The 20,753-nt window shown below is 41.3% G+C and overlaps 1 long non-coding RNA gene across 1 annotated transcript; it reads right to left on the reverse strand.

Annotated features, from left to right (window-relative positions):
- Positions 1 to 14,876: 14,876 nt before the first annotated feature.
- On the reverse strand, positions 14,877 to 15,957 carry LOC117130812. The gene is made up of 2 exons (XR_004454091.1): positions 15,037 to 15,957; positions 14,877 to 14,923 (listed from the first exon to the last, which is right to left on the reverse strand). It is a non-coding gene; the product is annotated as an uncharacterized LOC117130812 (long non-coding RNA).
- Positions 15,958 to 20,753: the final 4,796 nt, after the last annotated feature.

A 20,753-nucleotide genomic window follows, 5' to 3' on the forward strand; every position in this document is an offset into this window, starting at 1 on the left:
GGATACATAAAGTGGTGGAGAATCACCAGGAAGTTGAATAAATCTCATAGGAGTTGGGAAGAAGAAGTTATCCCACTTTCAAATCAGGTGATTCCAGTTTCCCAGTTTGGGAATAGCACAGCTTCTTCGTCGTTCCAATCAAACCAGGATGAATCACTTTGTGAGAAGCTTGATTTGGATACATAAAGTGGTGGAGAATCACCAGGAAGTTGAATAAATCTCATAGGAGTTGGGATGAAGAAGTTATCCCACTTTCAAATCAGGTGATTCCAGTTTCCCAGTTTGGGAATAGCACAGCTTCTTCGTCGTTCCAATCAAACCAGGATGAATCACTTTGTGAGAAGCTTGATTTGGATACATAAAGTGGTGGAGAATCACCAGGAAGTTGAATAAATCTCATAGGAGTTGGCAAGAAGAAGTTATCCCACTTTCAAATCAGGTGATTCCAGTTTCCCAGTTTGGGAATAGCACAGCTTCTTCGTCGTTCCAATCAAACCAGGATGAATCACTTTGTGAGAAGCTTGATTTGGATACATAAAGTGGTGGAGAATCACCAGGAAGTTGAATAAATCTCATAGGAGTTGGGATGAAGAAGTTATCCCACTTTCAAATCAGGTGATTCCAGTTTCCCAGTTTGGGAATAGCACAGCTTCTTCGTCGTTCCAATCAAACCAGGATGAATCACTTTGTGAGAAGCTTGATTTGGATACATAAAGTGGTGGAGAATCACCAGGAAGTTGAATAAATCTCATAGGAGTTGGGATGAAGAAGTTATCCCACTTTCAAATCAGGTGATTCCAGTTTCCCAGTTTGGGAATAGCACAGCTTCTTCGTCGTTCCAATCAAACCAGGATGAATCACTTTGTGAGAAGCTTGATTTGGATACATAAAGTGGTGGAGAATCACCAGGAAGTTGAATAAATCTCATAGGAGTTGGGATGAAGAAGTTATCCCACTTTCAAATCAGGTGATTCCAGTTTCCCAGTTTGGGAATAGCACAGCTTCTTCGTCGTTCCAATCAAACCAGGATGAATCACTTTGTGAGAAGCTTGATTTGGATACATAAAGTGGTGGAGAATCACCAGGAAGTTGAATAAATCTCATAGGAGTTGGGAAGAAGAAGTTATCCCACTTTCAAATCAGGTGATTCCAGTTTCCCAGTTTGGGAATAGCACAGCTTCTTCGTCGTTCCAATCAAACCAGGATGAATCACTTTGTGAGAAGCTTGATTTGGATACATAAAGTGGTGGAGAATCACCAGGAAGTTGAATAAATCTCATAGGAGTTGGGATGAAGAAGTTATCCCACTTTCAAATCAGGTGATTCCAGTTTCCCAGTTTGGGAATAGCACAGCTTCTTCGTCGTTCCAATCAAACCAGGATGAATCACTTTGTGAGAAGCTTGATTTGGATACATAAAGTGGTGGAGAATCACCAGGAAGTTGAATAAATCTCATAGGAGTTGGGATGAAGAAGTTATCCCACTTTCAAATCAGGTGATTCCAGTTTCCCAGTTTGGGAATAGCACAGCTTCTTCGTCGTTCCAATCAAACCAGGATGAATCACTTTGTGAGAAGCTTGATTTGGATACATAAAGTGGTGGAGAATCACCAGGAAGTTGAATAAATCTCATAGGAGTTGGGATGAAGAAGTTATCCCACTTTCAAATCAGGTGATTCCAGTTTCCCAGTTTGGGAATAGCACAGCTTCTTCGTCGTTCCAATCAAACCAGGATGAATCACTTTGTGAGAAGCTTGATTTGGATACATAAAGTGGTGGAGAATCACCAGGAAGTTGAATAAATCTCATAGGAGTTGGGAGGAAGAAGTTATCCCACTTTCAAATCAGGTGATTCCAGTTTCCCAGTTTGGGAATAGCACAGCTTCTTCGTCGTTCCAATCAAACCAGGATGAATCACTTTGTGAGAAGCTTGATTTGGATACATAAAGTGGTGGAGAATCACCAGGAAGTTGAATAAATCTCATAGGAGTTGGGATGAAGAAGTTATCCCACTTTCAAATCAGGTGATTCCAGTTTCCCAGTTTGGGAATAGCACAGCTTCTTCGTCGTTCCAATCAAACCAGGATGAATCACTTTGTGAGAAGCTTGATTTGGATACATAAAGTGGTGGAGAATCACCAGGAAGTTGAATAAATCTCATAGGAGTTGGGAAAGAAGTTATCCCAACTTTCAAATCAGGTGATTCCAGTTTCCCAGTTTGGGAATAGCACAGCTTCTTCGTCGTTCCAATCAAACCAGGATGAATCACTTTGTGAGAAGCTTGATTTGGATACATAAAGTGGTGGAGAATCACCAGGAAGTTGAATAAATCTCATAGGAGTTGGGATGAAGAAGTTATCCACTTTCAAATCAGGTGATTCCAGTTTCCCAGTTTGGGATAGGACAGCTCTTCGTCGTTCCAATCAAACCAGGATGAATCACTTTGTGAGTGTTGAGAATGATAGATAAAGAGTGATTATATTGAGAAGAGGAAGAGAGTTGGAAGCAGACAGTAATCTTTGGAGAGTTACCACAGTAACTTTATTGTTATGGGTAACTAAAGAAGTTACGCATAGTAACCAGGGTAACTCGATGGCAAGGAGAAGTTACCTTAAGGTTGTCTACACTTGATCTGAGTATGGAAGGATAAGAGAGGAATTGACAGCTGTCACTGGCTGGAAAGGAGAAGAGTGCTTTAGCACTATTAGAAGCATGTGAGCAATCTCAGCCATGGGATTAACAGCCTGGCTTTGACTACACATGCTTATCTTATCCCCTTAGAATGATTTCGAAAATGCTTCTTCCTTTTGTATATATCTTATGTAAACTCTCTCATAATTAATTAATGGAGTTTTGAGTCTCTCTCTCTAGTCTCTCTCTTGTTCTTAATCTCCAATCTCTTTAATTCTCAGATTAAACTTAATCACTCTTTAAATCACAAAATCTAATATGGTATCAGAGCCAGGTTACTTTGAAAGGAGAGAGTGATTTCGTTTTCTAAATGTCCTTGAGTGTTCTTGAGTGTTCTTGAGAGTTCTTGAGAGTTTTTCAAGAGCTAGATCCTTTAAAAGTCAAGTTTGTGTCTGTTGGTGTTTCTTTTGGAGAGTCAGCCTCAAGGGAGTCCCTTTAGGTGTTTTACAAGGTCAGAGGAGGGGTCTAGCTTGTGGTTAAGCTTGGCGTGGAGATTAGAAGCATTTGGGGGAAGATCTAGGCTAAAGGTTGTTGCTTTAGGCTAAAGGAAATGGAGCTGCTTCAATCTGGTACAACAAGGCGTGAAGAGAAGAAAGAGAGAGGGAATGAGTGGGGGTGGTTCTCACAAATGAAAACAACTCTGAAAAGGTGTGGAGTTTGGAGAAACCATGAGAAGGAAGAGTCTTTGAAGGGTAAAGCTGCTGAGAAAGATCAGACAGCAAGAGAAACAAGTGGAGATTGCTTTAGTCTTGAAGAAAGTATACTGCTTGAGAAGATTGAAGATGTTTATGAGAACAAGATCAATCTTAGGAGAGTGTATGAAGTCAAGAAGGTGATCAGTGAAGCTAAACAAGGAAGAGAAGAGTTCAATAACCATGTGAGGAAGCTACAACACTTGTGGGTTGAACTACAAGGGTTGAGATCCCATGTGGATGGGGATGCTACACCAGAGCAAGAGATGGTCTTGAAGCTCTTGGCGAGCATGGAGTCATCATATGGGTGGCTGGTGGAGATGGTTCTAAGAGGGGAACAGCTTCCGGAAATGGAAGAGATCTGTGTGCTTATAAGAAGGGCGTATGAGATAATGAGAGATGATGAGAGGCTAACCATGAGTAGGAGTGAGAGCTCATGGAAGCCAACTGGGAGTAGGAGTGAGAGCTTCCAGAAGCTAACCATGAGTAGGAGTGAGGGCTCATGGAGGCTAACCGGGAGTAGGAGTGAGGGCTTCCGGAAGAGGAGGAGGTGCAGAATGCTATCCAAAGCTTATATCAACATAGGAAAGGGTAGGAAGAGAGTTGTGGGAGAGTGTTCTTACTCAGCCTACATGGGGGAATCAGTAGAAGACAGTGGGGTGTTAAAAGAGCAGGAGAAAGGGAGTGGAGCTGATGATCGCATCACCAGGAAGGAATGGAGAGTGTTCATGGAACATGTACAAGCCTTAGCAGCAAGCAAGAAGCATGCTATACAATCCGGAGCTTCTAAACCCATTGTGATTGATTCTGGAGCAAGTCATCATATGATCAGTGATAGGAGGCTTATAAGTGAGATCAAGGCTGCAACAGGGAGTGTTATGATAGCTAATGGTGCCATGATCCCAATAGAAGGAGTGGGAAAGCTCAAACTGTTTGAGAAGGACACGGCTGCCTTCTACATGCCTCAGTTCACTTCAAATCTATTATCTGTGAAGAAAGCTACCATTGATCTTGATTGTCAAGTAGTATTCAGACCTGATGAAGTTGAGTTTCAAGATTTGAAGACTGGGAGAGTCATTGGCAGAGGAGACAGCAAGAATCAGCTATACCACCTCGACTTGGCTAAGACCTCTAATCCCTTTGATTCTATTTGCTTGAGTAGTACTGCTGAGAAGATTGATAGTATTACTTGGCATGCTAGATTAGGACATCCTCATGCTCGTGCCATTGAATTGATAATCCCTAATATGTCATTCAATCACTTGGATTGTGAAGCATGCATATTAGGAAAGCATTGTAGGACTGTTTTCCCAACATCTAAGACTACTTATGAGCATTGCTTTGATCTAGTTCACTCGGATGTGTGGACCGCTCCATGCATGTCTAGAGACAGCCATAAATACTTTGTGACATTCATTGATGAGAAGTCTAAGTATACATGGCTCACATTGCTTCCATCTAAAGATAGGGTGCTAGAAGCGTTTATGAACTTCCAAGCATATGTATCTAATCAATACAATGCTACTGTGAAGGTACTGAGATCAGACAACGGAGGTGAATACATCAGCAATGCCTTCAAGAGTCATCTAGCCAAGCATGGGATTGTGCATCAGACCAGTTGTCCCTACACACCACAGCAGAATGGTGTAGCTGAGAGGAAGAATAGGCACTTGATGGAGGTTGCTAGGTCGATGATGTTTCATGCAAATGTCCCAAAACGTTTTTGGGGAGATGCTGTACAGACTGCTTGCTATCTCATCAACCGGGTCCCAACCAAGATACTGAAGAATCTGTCTCCATTTGAGGTGCTGAATAAGAGCAAGCCTTTTATTGATCACCTACGAGTATTTGGGTGTGTATGCTATGTCATGACTCCAGGAGAACAGAGAAACAAGCTGGAGGCAAAGAGTACTAAGGCTATGTTCATTGGATACTCTATCACTCAGAAGGGATACAAGTGCTATGATCCTGAAGCAAGGAGAGTGATGGTATCTAGAGAAGTGAAGTTTATTGAATCAAAAGGGTATTATGAAGAAAAGGAGTGGGAAAATCTGAAGGATTTGTCTCAAGCTCCATCTGATAGAGCAACAACACTGAGGGTGCTGTTGGAGAAGCTAGGGATAGGGTTATCCCAGGATCAGGAATCTGGAAGAAGAGAGTCTTCCAATCCGACTAGTGAAGCTGAAAGAACAACTCCTCTTGATCATGAGAGGGGGAATGGAACTGAATCTCATGAGCAAGTGCAAAATCAAGAAGATTCAGGCCAGCATAATCAAGAGGTGACACAGAAGTAGAGAGTACTGGCTCAGATGAGAGTGGTACTCACTCTAGTGGAGATTGGGAAGGAGATGGGTCAAATGAGAGTGGTGCTCAATCAAGTGAAGATGGGCAAGAGCCACAAGAAGAACAAGTTCAGGAGCTAAGGAGGAGCACAAGGGTGAAGAGAGATGCTTCCAACTGGGTAAACACGAGAGTGTACTACAATGCCCAGGCTGTGGAGCATCCTTCTCAAGCTATGTGTTCCTTTGCAGAGTTTCCGGACGAGCATACAGCCTTCACAGTAAGCTTGGATGAGAGCTATATTCCAAGGACATATGAAGAAGCTATGGCTTTAAAGGAGTGGAGAGATTCAGTTGCTGATGAGTCCGGAGCCATGATTAAGAATGAAACATGGTATGAGAGTGAGCTGCCTAAAGGGAAGAAGGCAGTGACTAGTAAATGGGTGTTCACAATCAAGTTTCATCCTGATGGAAGAATAGAGAGGCGCAAGTCTAGGTTGGTGGCAAGAGGATTTACTCAGACATATGGTGAGGACTATGTTGAGACCTTTGCTCCTGTGGCTAAACTTCATACTATCAGGATTGTATTATCTTTAGCTGTGAATCTTGAGTGGGATTTGTGGCAAATGGATGTGAAGAATGCATTCCTTCAAGGAGAGTTGGAAGATGAAGTATACATGCATCCACCACCAGGTCTTGAACATCTAGTAAAGAAGGGTAATGTGTTGAGGTTGAGGAAAGCTATCTATGGTCTCAAGCAGTCTCCAAGGGCGTGGTACAACAAGTTGAGTACTACACTGAATGGGAGAGGGTTCAGAAAGTCAGAATTGGATCACACTCTCTTTACCCTAACCACCTCATCTGGTATTGTGGTATTGCTTGTGTATGTGGATGATATCATCATCACAGGCAGTGATAAGGAAGGCATCAAGGCTACAAAGGAGTATCTCAAGGCAAGCTTTGAGATTAAAGACTTGGGGGAAATGAAGTATTTTCTTGGGATTGAGATATGCAGATCAAAGGAAGGATTGTTTATGTCTCAAAGGAAGTATGTGATTGATCTCTTGAAGGGAGCAGATGCCTATGGAGGAAAGACAGCCAAGATGCCAATGGAGGATGGTTACAAGGTTCCACGTGAGGGGGAGATTGAGGATAGCAAGCCATTCCATGATCCTAAGCTGTATAGGAAGCTAGTGGGGAAGTTGATTTATCTTACCATTACTAGACCTGATGTGTGCTTTGCGGTGAATCAAGTCAGTCAACACATGCAAGTTCCTAAGGAGCACCACTGGCGGATGGTGGAAAGGATCTTGATGTATCTGAATGGAACTACTGGTCTTGGAGTATGGATGGGATGTAACAAGAGTACTGAGGTTGTAGGCTACTGTGATGCAGATTGGGCTGGGGACCGAGCAGACAGAAGATCAACCACAGGCTATTGTACATTCATTGTATACACTTTTGTGTATTAGAGTATGATTCAAACAATCAGATGATCAGATTAGAGAGATTAAGAGATTTTAGTGAGAGAATAAAGAGAGAGACTCAAAACTCCATTAGATTGATTAATGAGAGAGTTTACAACACTTATAGATTAGAGATACATCAATTCGTCCAGGTTCACTCTAGCTAGGATAAGAAGCATGTGTAGTCAAAGATGCTTGATTTAAACTAGCCAATAAGGTTCCTCACATGCTTGGGCATCTTGCTTTAGCTTTCCAGCTGGTGCCAGCCTGTCTAAAGCTCTCTAGCCTTGACCAGACCTTATCCAAACTCCTCCTTGCTTATCCAGACTCCTCCTGGCGTGTTTTCACTCTTCAGATGGATGCAAGGTAACTTCCCAAGTCTTTTAACTCAGTTACCACAGTAACAATAAAGTTACTGTGGTAAATCTCCAAAGTTACTGCCTGCTCCAAATCCCTTCCTCTATCCATGTATCAACTCTTCATCTCCTCATCTCAACACTCCCCCTCAAGCTTGACCATGTAGAACAAGTCAAGCTTGGAAACCATGAAGACCTCCCTCATTAAAAACCTCACCAAGGAAAACCCAATGGGATAAAACCTTGATGAGGGAAAAAGAGTGGAGACTCCATGTGTGACACCCCCGATCGTAGATGACCAGAAATGACACGGTCGATGTTCCTCGATGGTCGATCCGAGGTTCTCAGAATACTTCCGATCGCCTTAGACCAACAACCAAAGAACACCAACACTCCTATCAGATATCACTCTAGGCTTTTCAACCCGAAGAAGCAATACCCGATAGTTAGTTTGTCCGGACAAGGACTAATATCATTTGGAACCCGTACTTAAAAAAAAAAACATTCTTTATATATCAATCAAAAGCATCTTACAAAATTTGTTATAAATTAACCTCGAGGTTTTTGGTCAACAAATCTTATACATAAGATATATCAAAATGACTTTGCAAGGATAATAAAACTACCGCTGGCTAATGCTGTTCCTTCCCGTCCTAGAGTAAGGTCTCCCGCCTATTGGTTACCTGCATCACAAATGAGTCATGAGTAACTAGTTTACTCAGTGAGCCTAGTCCCGCACCCCAACATATATTAATAATATCTCAAGCAATCAACTTCATTTGTATGCAGTGGAAATATATTCCATATCTGGATATTTATATATAAGGACTATCCTTCCATCATTGTGAATCTAATCATATACCTCACTTCCTATTCCCGTCTCTCATATCATTCATATAATCATATTTATATATATATATACCAGACCCGAGAAACCACAAAGGCTAAACGAGTCTAGCGAGTTAGCATCACCATCATCGCCATCAGATATTCAAAAATTGAACATCTAACGCTGCATGCAGTTACACGGCCTCCAGGGTGCGACCCCATCATCGTGTCTTCGTGACCTTGTTCCATATCGCAGGACCAATTCACGGTAATCATCATTCAGACGAGAATATTTTGGAAGACAGGTTTATAATAAGACATCACATGATTAATACTTCCATACTTAATTACATTTAATACTATACATATGTATTAGTACTTGAGAACAAGTACTAAGGTTTGGAATAAACCTCTATGATCATTCATAAATATTTAATGTGTTTACACTAAGTAAACACCTTACCAATTCAATATTGATCAAGAGACAAAGCCTATCAATCATCTACAATCAGTACGTTCAATCAAGAAATATTCATTCACTACTCATCAATCATCTATCTAGACTCACCTTTGATTTCATGAGATTGGCTAGGGAAGACTAAACTCGAGCTCAAGCTAATCACACTCGGCTTCTGGAATATTATCGATTTAAAATCACCACAAGGATCCGGCTGATCCGAACACTATCCTTGACTATCTGTACCAATAACAGAATGGTTGGAACAAAGGTTAATCAGTCCGGTTAAACCCCACAGTTCAAGATTCAGGACAGCTACTAAGGCAAGTTCAAGGTAGCTTCAGTTCGGTTCAAACATAAATCGTTTCAGCTAAGTTGTCTAGATGGTAGGGGACCATGAACTGAACTAATATAAATCCACACAAGGGATTAAGAAATTAATCCAGAGAGGAAGAACAACAACTCAGCCAGCTGGTTACAATCTAAACTGATCTGGATCAAAAGGCAAAACAGTTTACCGGTTCAAATCAAACACTATCTGAACTCAATTGATACTCCACTTTAAGATGAAGTCACGCCAAACCTGATCAGTACCACATCAAGAAAAGGTCGGACTGAATCAGAACAAAGCTGAACCACAGTCAATCCAACAGAAATGCTCACATAAAACTGATCCACACAACAACTTACATCTTTACCGATTAAAATCAAAAGCTGAAGAACATGGGTGATTCTCAACTTCAGGACACCAAATCTCCAACTCTTTACCACACAAATACTCACTGATTAAAGTCACAAGATGGTGGGAAAGGGTTGTCCATGCTCACTCCTCTTCTCTGAATTGGTTTCTGAATTTTTCATCAATTTTTCTTTGAGTTTTTCTGTCACTTTTCTCTCTTCTCTCTCTCTGATTTTTCTGTGTTTCTCACAGGTTTATGCACGACCAAACTGGTGGAGAAAGAGTTAAATATGTTAGGAAGTTACTTCAGGTGAGGGTTTCACAAAACACAAGGCAAGGCTGAGGGGAGACAGGTGGTGAGCTGTTTCATTACTTCCAGTAGCAAGCAGCTGACCTTTCCCTCCAATGAAGAAACTTCATGCAGGTGTGCCTTGCACATGACTGATCATTCAACAAGAAGGCAGGCAAGAAGGTGCATGGCACATGACTAGTCCAGCCAGAAAGCAAGCACACAAGCTGGTGCAACTCACATGACTGATTTAAATTAACAAGCAGCTCAAACTATTCCTAGCCAGTTTTCGACCAAACGTTTTGTCGTCCATTGAATCTTGTCTTGCTTTTATAGAAAATCTTCCAGCTTGAATAAAACTTGACCATAATAATTAAAACTCGACCAGAACTATCAAGAGTAGGTATTTTGGCCACGAAACAGTCCCGTCGAGAATAATTCACCAGGTCGATTTTTATTTTTAATTCTGATCGTCAAACTCATCTTAAAGAATTTTCACGACCAAAATTCTATCTGCTCGTGAGGGTTATTACATTCTTCCCCCCTTAAAAGAATTCGTCCCCGAATTCTGAAAACGTAGCTGTACACTCTTTACTGAACAGTCTCTGAAAGGAGTTCTAGATATTAGCTCTGACCTTATCTTAATATGCCCATATTAAAACAACTCATGGTCGATCCCTTGATTCCCCCAACCGATCCTTTCTTTTCTGAGCAGCCACTTTCAAGATAATAAAATTCTTTGCTCTGCATAACTCTTGTCAACTGCGGTCTGCATACTTTTTCTAACAATCTTGTATCTGTAGACTATCACTTCTCAACCTTTTCTATCTGACTTTCCCCCATAACAGCAACATGAAATTTGGAACGTGAGGTGATGTGTCATACGTGAAAGTAACATCTCCAGTCTGGTCAATGTTAACTTGATTAACCATGCAACAATCAAACAAGAACATGCACGATCAATCACGCCAACATGATTCGGACCAGGGGTGCTACTCTCAAATAAACACACTCACCCATTCCAAGAATGATTTCACTTACAGTATTATTTACACTTCTGATCTATATGAAATGCTCTTCATAATCTTCTAACTACTACTAGAACTCGACAAGAACCACTTGGTGAAATCCCTAGGCTATTGCAGTGAATTCATGTTCAACAAGAATACTGAACATGTTACTTTTTTAGATGTCGACCATCCTTTCAATGCCTTAAACACATCTTCATCTTCCCTGATTATCAGACTGTCTTCTACTCTGCTCCTTTTCATCTTCTACTTTTTAAACGATCAAGTTACTAGAGTACACTTCTTCACCTTTTCCCAAAAGTTCTTCAACACGCCAGACTGATTTGAGTGATACTCGAACACTTAGTAGTATACCATTGTAGGCCAACAATTACTGGTCCTCTTCAAAAGACTTCTTTCCTTAATATCCTAACTGAGCTCGGTAACTAGATAGCCAATCTCATTCTAGATAAAAACATACCGCTCTCTAACGGAAGTACTATGGAATGGGGAAGGCATACCATAACTTTAACTGGCAGCCCGTACTTCCAAATAAGAACGGTAGACTTGAATTCACAAAAGTGAATCCTCTCTAACACTATGACATCGCTCAGGAACTACAACCATGTGTTGTTCCCGAATCAAACACAATATGGGAGGAGAATTCCATCCATAGGCAAGGTCTCTTACGACACCTTGATCACAATTCACATAAGTTTTTTTTTTTTTTTATTTCAATCATTCATAAAATTTTAAAAATGCACACAACACACAATGGGATAAGAAGCAAACCTGTGATTGGACCTTTCAGGGGTTTTGACGGTCCAGACAACAATAAAGTGTAGGCTCTACCCAAATAATGAATCACTTTGTGAGAAGCTTGATTTGGATACATAAAGTGGTGGAGAATGAAAGAATTGAGATGAAATAAAAGGAATATGATGAGAATAAGCTTCTGGTTCAGTATGAAACCAGAGAGAGTGATTGATAAGCAATTGAAAGTAATGAGAGAGTGAAGAGAGTATAAAGTGTTTGGGAGAGTTTCTGAGTATGCTAGAGTATAAGGGAGTAATGGAGGTCGTGAGAGACAAGAGAATAGAGAGAATCTGAGAGTTTAGTAACCAGAGTATATGAAGAAAGAGTTTTACTCTCCTTGGTTTACAATCAGATACAGCATTGTCTTAAATAGACAAGCACACATATTAAACAAAGACTAAAACAGGGTTTTACTAAACAAATAATATTGTAGGGTTTTCTGATGAAGCCAGGAAGGTACAGCCAAGGTGAATCTCGACCAGAGGGAGTAGAGAGTGACAGGAGAGAGATATGGGCACAGTCTGGTTGGGTGAAAGTGACAACAGGTTCATCCTCTTATGCACATGTGACTTTTACTCTATTTAATTCCCAACTTGTCTCAGCTCTCTCCAACGGTCTGATGCTCCATTTTAACTTCAAATCTGCTTCAGAAGATCAAGCTGGACGAGTTCCTCACCTGCCTTATCATCCAAGTCACTCTAGGTAACTTGGAAGCCAAGACTGTACGGACTGCCTTGTGTAGCAAGGTTTTCCAGACCTGAATCTCTTCAAGTATCTCTTCTTCTCTTTGTCTTCTTTATTTCTAAGATCAATGGATCACACACAGCCATGCTTCTTCCTTCTCCACTCTAACCATAACTTGGTTCACAAGTCTGTATGAACTAGTCTCATCTTGAAGTATCCGGATTACTTCCTCTACAATATCAAACTTGGATCATGAACTAGATTCTTCTTCTGGTCCTTCTCTTCTTCATTTCAACACTCCCCCTCAAGCTTGACCATAAGAGATCCTTGGACAAGTTTGGAACCTTGAAGAAGCTCTCTCATTAAAAACCTTAGCAAGAAAACCCATTGGGACAAAACTTGCTAAGGGAAAAAGAGTGGAGTTTCTACAAAGCTTAGGGATTGGCCAGTGAGCCTAAGGAACTTCAGATTCATCATGGTGGAGTCCTTAGGCTCTGGATCGTGGCCTAATAGGTATAGCAAGTATGAATCACCATAACTTGCTATCCTTGAGCACAAGTAGCCGGCTGGATCATTTTGTGGCCAGTTTAGGGTCTCCCTCTCTCAACTGGCTTCAAGCCACCTTAGGAAGGCTAGGACATGACCGGATCATCATCATCATCTTCGGTGAGGCTCAAGCTTATTTTGGTACCTGATACATCATTTCAAAAGTGCATCAGTTCTTAAGGAAATGCACTCATCATATCAACCTCAATAATATTTTAAGTATAAGGACAATCATGAATGTATTGAGATGAGTTTAAGGTGCTTCCCTTTTATAAGAATGGTGAGGAGTGGACTCCAATTGAATCCCCACTTGGTAAGGCACAGTCCGGATTATGGAACTTCAATTACACGGTTGGTACTGAGTGATGCAAGAGTGAATCAACTACTTGCAAACTTGGATTGGCGCCAATTCCTTCACCATCAAATCACCTTTGAGCTTCTTCTTATGACCTGAGCTTGTCTCCCCCTTTCTTCTGGCTTCTTGCCTCTATTTAGGGGTTGAGTTCAAAGCTTGTCTTTGTTCATGAGCTCAATAGGTACCTGATTCAATCATACAAAGAATGCATGTATCAATTCTCAAGGGGAAAACCTATTCTCACATAAGAATAAGGATGGTTTTAGGTACTTCCCTTGCATTAGTTTCTGGAATGTTGATGAGGAGTGCAGAGCACTTGAATCCTCCACGCCATTCCTTCTATCAACCAGCCTTTGCATTGTTCTCTTGAAGTTTCAACATGTAGGGGGACTTTGCAACTCCATAATTTGCCACCATCATGTGATTGCTTAGCCAAGAATGTCCCTGATTGAATAATCCTTGCATCTGGCTGGTAAGAACAGTGAGGAGTGACAGCTTCTTCAGACTGATCACTTAAGTTCTCTTTTAATTTGCCAACCTCTTGCTGGTCTTCTATGAGGAAATGGGACACTGGATACAGTAAGCTTCATGGATCTTTTGGTAGCTCACTGATATTCCCCTCCTCAAGCTTGACTGAGTATAGTGACAAGCTTGAACGTGAGCTTCAATGAGTTTTGAACTGGGAGCACAACAATACCAACATCTGCGCTTAAGCCAACCAGTTCACCATCTTCCAGGAGCACAACAATACCAACATCTGCGCTTAAGCCAGCTGGATCACCATTTGCCTTCAGCTCCAATGTCTTTGGACCACCAGTCTCCTCATGACTTAGGTGATGGCCTTCCTTGTGAGTCTCTTGAACCAGGAGCACAACAGCTCCTACGCCTGCGCTTAAGCCAACTGATTCCACTCATAAGATGTCTATCCATGGTCAGTAATATACACCAAGTGTAGGCTCTGAACAACATGGTCTCTTTTCTCCATGTTCAGGAATATGCATCTTGTGCAGGCTCTGATTAACATGGTTATATCCCTTTTCCTGTTGCTGCTTCTGGTCTAATAGTCACATCCTGTGTCCTACACACCATTACAACTCAGATAGGGATCAGTAACATCAGCATGGGACCAGATCATTGAATAAACTCAAGGCTGGTCGCCACTGCTTAAAAAAAGATTGCAAAACAGCTTATCACCTCCTATGACAGCTTTAGAAACAATATGAATGCATCAGGAACAATATGTATGCCTCTTTAATACAATCCAATATGCATTTTTAAGACAATCCAGGTGCTAAAGAAGACTAGGCTAATAACCTAATCAATTTCAACAACAGCATGAATACACCACACATCTAGGAACACTCCTAGATACTTAACGATCTCAAGGCAGACATGACAATTAAAGGACTCCCAATCAATATCAATATATCATGGATGCATGACAACCTAGGCAGACACTTCTAGGAACAAAAACAACCACAGATGATAAGATTAAGACACAATGCAACTTCTAGCAACTTATCATGATCCATTGGACTCTACACCATCACTCAAAAAAACGACCAGACACATTACACAAGCTATTGTTCAGGTTTAGGAGGTTTAACTTACAGCCAAGGAACCTGGGCTGGTTCCTTGAACCTCCATATACACACTACTCATCTGAGCTTGGTGGATTTGAGTTTTGGATTCATTACCCAACTCCTTTTCCTTGTGTGTTTAGCCCTGTTTGTAAAGCTCACCCTTAGATCCCCTCCTGTCCTCCTGGTCTTCTTGGTTCTATTGGACACCATCCGCCTGTGAACTCCTTGAAGCATGACTGAATTTGAGTGCTTTTAAGAACATGAGATGAAATGGCTTCTCTATGTTTCTTCTTGCTAATTTGACTTCACCATACACGACCAGGGGATCAGATAGGAACCCTGAGAATGACTGTGGCTTTTGTTGACTCCATATTGAAGTAAATTTGAGAAAGTCGGTTTGAGCAGTCTTCAAGAGGGTGTGAGCTTTGAGCTTGTGCTTGATGTGTAAAGGCCATCACATAACATTTAATAACCTGTCACCACAACTAAAGACAGGTATCAAAAGACAATAAAGAGATCAGAACATGGTTTCTCACCAAGTCTGATCTCCAAAAACACCTTAACAAAGAACACAATGGACATAAACTTTCTTGAAACTATTCAAGCAACAACACTGAATCCTAATTATCATAACTAACCTTTCAGGTAACATAGAAACATCACAACCTAACACCAGGTCTAAACAACCTGTTAAAAGAAATTTCTAAACTTTTTCTTGACAATTTTGAAGCAAATAAACCAGACAATTTTCTAGAAAAGATTAGAATAATATAATGGCAAATTTTTTTTTTTTTTTCAGAGATAGAGATTAAAAATAGCACTAAGACTCTTAACAAAATTCTAAGGCAGACAAATACTTAGACAAAATGACAATTGGACAGTCTTTTCATGTGTAGAAACTAGACAAGAACAACAAGCTAGTTTCTAAACACCCTAAGACAACACAAACGACCAGCACACACAGTGCTTTTATTAGAGTAGAAAATTCAGCTTACTCTCAAGAAACCTGAGCTGGTTTCTTGACTCTCCAGCCCATGGGGGCTTATTGAATGTACATTTGTTCCAGATGTGGATTGAATATCCACCACCTATCCTTAGTGAGTCCTTCCTTGCAGTGCTGACTCTTCTGACCTTTCTTCTCTTCCAACTTGAAGTAGGATTTGTTGGACAGAGACTGAGCTTCTGGTTGCCTCTCATTAACATGAGCAAAGACCTTGCAGATTTTCCATGGAGCTTCATCTGAAGTATGGCTCCAAACACCTTTGCCTCTAGGGTTTTTCTTCATCATTCTGACCCAGAGAGAGTAGTTTGGAGTTTTGAGCTTCACTGAACTCTCCCATGCTTGAATATTCATCATCTTGAAGATTTTTGGACCAGTGGATAATAGGATGTTCCTACTGGTTTGAAAGGGACAGGATTTGAAAGACTGGACTTTGATGAAGCTTGCTGAACTGAGCTAAGACTTTCTTGAGTTCCAGAGACTGAGATACTCCTTTATCTTGAGTTCTGGTGAGGTTTTTCTCTCCTGGAAAACCTTTGGACCAGAGGATAAAAGGATGTAACGAACAGGTTTGAACAGATTTTTAAAGAGAGATTTTGGACAGGGATGATTTGCGGAAGCAATATAGGTTCTCAAGAGCTTGTTGCTCTGATACCATGAAAGAATTGAGATGAAATAAAAGGAATATGATGAGAATAAGCTTCTGGTTCAGTATGAAACCAGAGAGAGTGATTGATAAGCAATTGAAAGTAATGAGAGAGTGAAGAGAGTATAAAGTGTTTGGGAGAGTTTCTGAGTATGCTAGAGTATAAGGGAGTAATGGAGGTCGTGAGAGACAAGAGAATAGAGAGAATCTGAGAGTTTAGTAACCAGAGTATATGAAGAAAGAGTTTTACTCTCCTTGGTTTACAATCAGATACAGCATTGTCTTAAATAGACAAGCACACATATTAAACAAAGACTAAAACAGGGTTTTACTAAACAAATAATATTGTAGGGTTTTCTGATGAAGCCAGGAAGGTACAGCCAAGGTGAATCTCGACCAGAGGGAGTAGAGAGTGACAGGAGAGAGATATGGGCACAGTCTGGTTGGGTGAAAGTGACAACAGGTTCATCCTCTTATGCACATGTGACTTTTACTCTATTTAATTCCCAACTTGTCTCAGCTCTCTCCAACGGTCTGATGCTCCATTTTAACTTCAAATCTGCTTCAGAAGATCAAGCTGGACGAGTTCCTCACCTGCCTTATCATCCAAGTCACTCTAGGTAACTTGGAAGCCAATACTGTACGGACTGCCTTGTGTAGCAAGGTTTTCCAGACCTGAATCTCTTCAAGTATCTCTTCTTCTCTTTGTCTTCTTTATTTCTAAGATCAATGGATCACACACAGCCATGCTTCTTCCTTCTCCACTCTAACCATAACTTGGTTCACAAGTCTGTATGAACTAGTCTCATCTTGAAGTATCCGGATTACTTCCTCTACAATATCAAACTTGGATCATGAACTAGATTCTTCTTCTGGTCATTCTCTTCTTCATTTCAACAGGGAATCACAAGGAAGTTGAATAAATCTCATAGGAGTTGGGATGAAGAAGTTATCCCACTTTCAAATCAGGTGATTCCAGTTTCCCAGTTTGGGAATAGCACAGCTTCTTCGTCGTTCCAATCAAACCAGGATGAATCACTTTGTGAGAAGCTTGATTTGTATACATAAAGTGGTGGAGAATCACCAGGAAGTTGAATAAATCTCATAGGAGTTGGCAAGAAGAAGTTATCCCACTTTCAAATCAGGTGATTCCAGTTTCCCAGTTTGGGAATAGCACAGCTTCTTCGTCGTTCCAATCAAACCTGGATGAATCACTTTGTGAGAAGCTTGATTTGGATACATAAAGTGGTGGAGAATCACCAGGAAGTTGAATAAATCTCATAGGAGTTGGGATGAAGAAGTTAACCCACTAGCAATGCTTTCTGAGGTCTGATAATGGAGGAGAATACACTAGCAATGCTTTCAAGAGTCATCTTGCAAAGCATGGGATTGTGCAACAAACTAGCTGTCCCTACACACCACAACAAAATGGGGTGGCTGAGAGGAAGAACAGACATTTGATGGAGGTTGCGAGATCAATAATGTTCCACATGAATGTCCCTAAGAGGTTTTGGAGTGATGCTGTTCAGACTGCTTGCTATCTCATCAATAGAGTGCCAACCCGTGTCTTGAAGAAACTGTCTCCCTTTGAAGTATTGAACAAGACCAAGCCACACATTGATCATTTGAGAGTCTTTGGGTGCTTATGTTATGTGATGATTCCCGGAGAAAGAAGGAACAAGCTAGAAGCAAAGAGTACTAAAGCTATGTTCATTGGGTACTCAATCACTCAGAAAGGCTACAAATGTTATGATCCAATAACTAGGAGGGTTATGGTATCTAGAGAAGTGAAGTTTGTTGAGTCTAAAGGGTATTATGAGGAGAAGAAATGGGAAGACCTAGAGGATCTGTCCCGAGCTCCATCAGAGAAGGCAACAACATTGAGAGTGTTGTTGGAGAGACTAGGGATAGGATTATCCCAAGATCAGGAACCAGGAAGAACAGGACCTTCTAATCAAGCTGGAGAAGCTGGAGGAACAACCCCTCTTGATCATGAGAGGGGGAATGGATCTGAATCAGGGGAGCAGGAGCATAACCAAGAGGATTCAGGTCAGCATGATCAGGAGGAGACACAGGAAGTAGAGAGTGAAGCTCAGTCAGGTGGAAATGAGCAGGGAGAACCTACTGGTTTAAGAGAGGAAGCACAAGAGAATGTTCAGGCTGAAGAACAGGTTGAGACCTTGCGGAGGAGCACAAGGATAAGGAGGGATCCTTCCAACTGGGTAAACACGAGAGTGTACTACAATGCCCAGGCTGTGGAGCATCCCTCTCAAGCCGTGTGTTCCTTTGCTGAGTTTCCAGAAGAGCACATGGTGTTTATGTGTAACTTGGATGAGAATGAGATACCAAGATCTTATGAGGAAGCTATGAAGCACAAGGTTTGGAGAGATTCAGTAGGAGATGAAAGGGATGCAATGATCAGGAATGATACTTGGTATGAGAGTGAGTTACCTAAAGGGAAGAAGGCAGTTTCAAGCAGATGGATCTTCACCATCAAGTACCTTGCAAATGGGGAGATAGATAGGCGCAAGACTAGGCTGGTTGCAAGAGGATTTACACAGACTTATGGGGAAGATTACATTGATACTTTTGCACCAGTGGCCAAGCTTCACACAATTCGAATTGTGTTATCTATTGCAACAAACTTGGAATGGGATTTGTGGCAAATGGATGTGAAGAATGCTTTCTTGCAAGGTGAACTTGAAGATGTAGTATACATGCATCCACCTCCTGGTCTTGAGCATCTAGTAAAGCCAGGGAATGTTTTGAGATTGAAGAAAGCAATATATGGGTTGAAACAGTCACCTAGAGCTTGGTACAGGAAGCTGAGTACAACACTCAATGGGAGAGGCTTTAGGAAGTCTGAACTAGATCACACTCTCTTCACCTTGACAGGACCTTCAGGGAGCATTGTGATTCTAGTGTATGTGGATGATTTGATTATCACAGGAAGTGATAAGGCAGGGATTCAGGCTACAAAGGAGTTTCTCAAATCTGTGTTTGACATCAAGGATTTGGGAGAGATGAAGTATTTTTTGGGGATTGAGATATGCAGATCTAAGGAGGGTTTGTTTATGTCTCAAAGGAAGTACACTATGGATATGCTGAAGGAGACTGATGTGCTTGGAGGAAAGATAGCTAAGACACCTCTTGAGGAAGGGTATAAGGTCTTGCGTGAGGGGGAGGTTGAAGAGAACCAGTTGTTTGAGGATGCTAAGCTGTATAGGAGGATGGTGGGTAAGCTGATCTACTTGACTATCACCAGACCTGATATATGCTTTGCTGTGAATCAAGTGAGCCAACATATGCAGGCACCAAAGGTACATCACTGGAAGATGGTTGATAGGATACTAAGGTATTTGAGTGGCTCGCATGGACAAGGAGTTTGATGGGTTGCAATGGCAGTACAGAAGTGGTTGGGTATTGTGATGCTGATTGGGCAGGAGATAGAGTGGACAGGAGATCAACTACTGGGTATTGTACATTCATTGGAGGGAATCTGGTTACTTGGAAGAGTAAGAAGCAGAAGGTCATCTCCTGTTCAAGTGCTGAAGCTGAGTATAGAGCTATGTTGAAGCTTACAAATGAGTTAGTGTGGATCAAGGGTATTTTGAAGCACTTGGAGATCGAGCAGACCACACCTATGACAATGCATTGTGACAATCAAGCAGCTATCCACATTGCTTCCAATTCAGTGTTTCATGAGAGAACAAAGCACATAGAAGTGGATTGTCATAAGGTGAGGCAGATGATTATCTTGGGAGTGATTCTGCCATGCTATACAAGAAGTGAAGATCAGCTTGCAGATGTGTTTACTAAGGCAGCGAGATTAAAGACAATGGAGTCCATACTATCAAGGCTTGGACTCATTGATCGTACTCCCAGGAGCTGAGCCCCTTAACCATGGAGTCTCCACTCTTTTTCCCTCATCAAGGTTTTATCCCAATGGGTTTTACTTGGTGAGGTTTTTAATGAGGGAGGTCTTCATGGTTTCCAAGCTTGACTTGTTGTACATGGTCAAGCTTGAGGGGGAGTATTGAGATGAAGACCAAGGAGAGACAGTAACTTTAGAGTTTTACTGTGGTAACTTTATTTTAACCACAGTAACTACTTGGGAAGTTATCTGATGAGATGAGAAGGTAGCTTAGTGAAGAGAAGAGGGTAAACTCGACCTAAGAGGATAAGGAAGGATAAGGGAGCACTTTGACAGCCTGTATGATGCTGGAAAGGAGAGGATGCTTTTACACTAGTGCAAGCATGTGAGAAAGCACAGCCAAGTGATTCAAAAGGAGTTCCAGCCTGTCCTTTGACTACACATGCTTATACATTTCGAAATCCCTTGTTGCTCTCTCTTTATATACTTGTAAACCCTTATCAGTT

This window comes from Brassica rapa, unplaced genomic scaffold, assembly GCF_000309985.2.
Source record: "Brassica rapa cultivar Chiifu-401-42 unplaced genomic scaffold, CAAS_Brap_v3.01 Scaffold0682, whole genome shotgun sequence".
Lineage (NCBI taxonomy): Eukaryota > Viridiplantae > Streptophyta > Magnoliopsida > Brassicales > Brassicaceae > Brassica > Brassica rapa.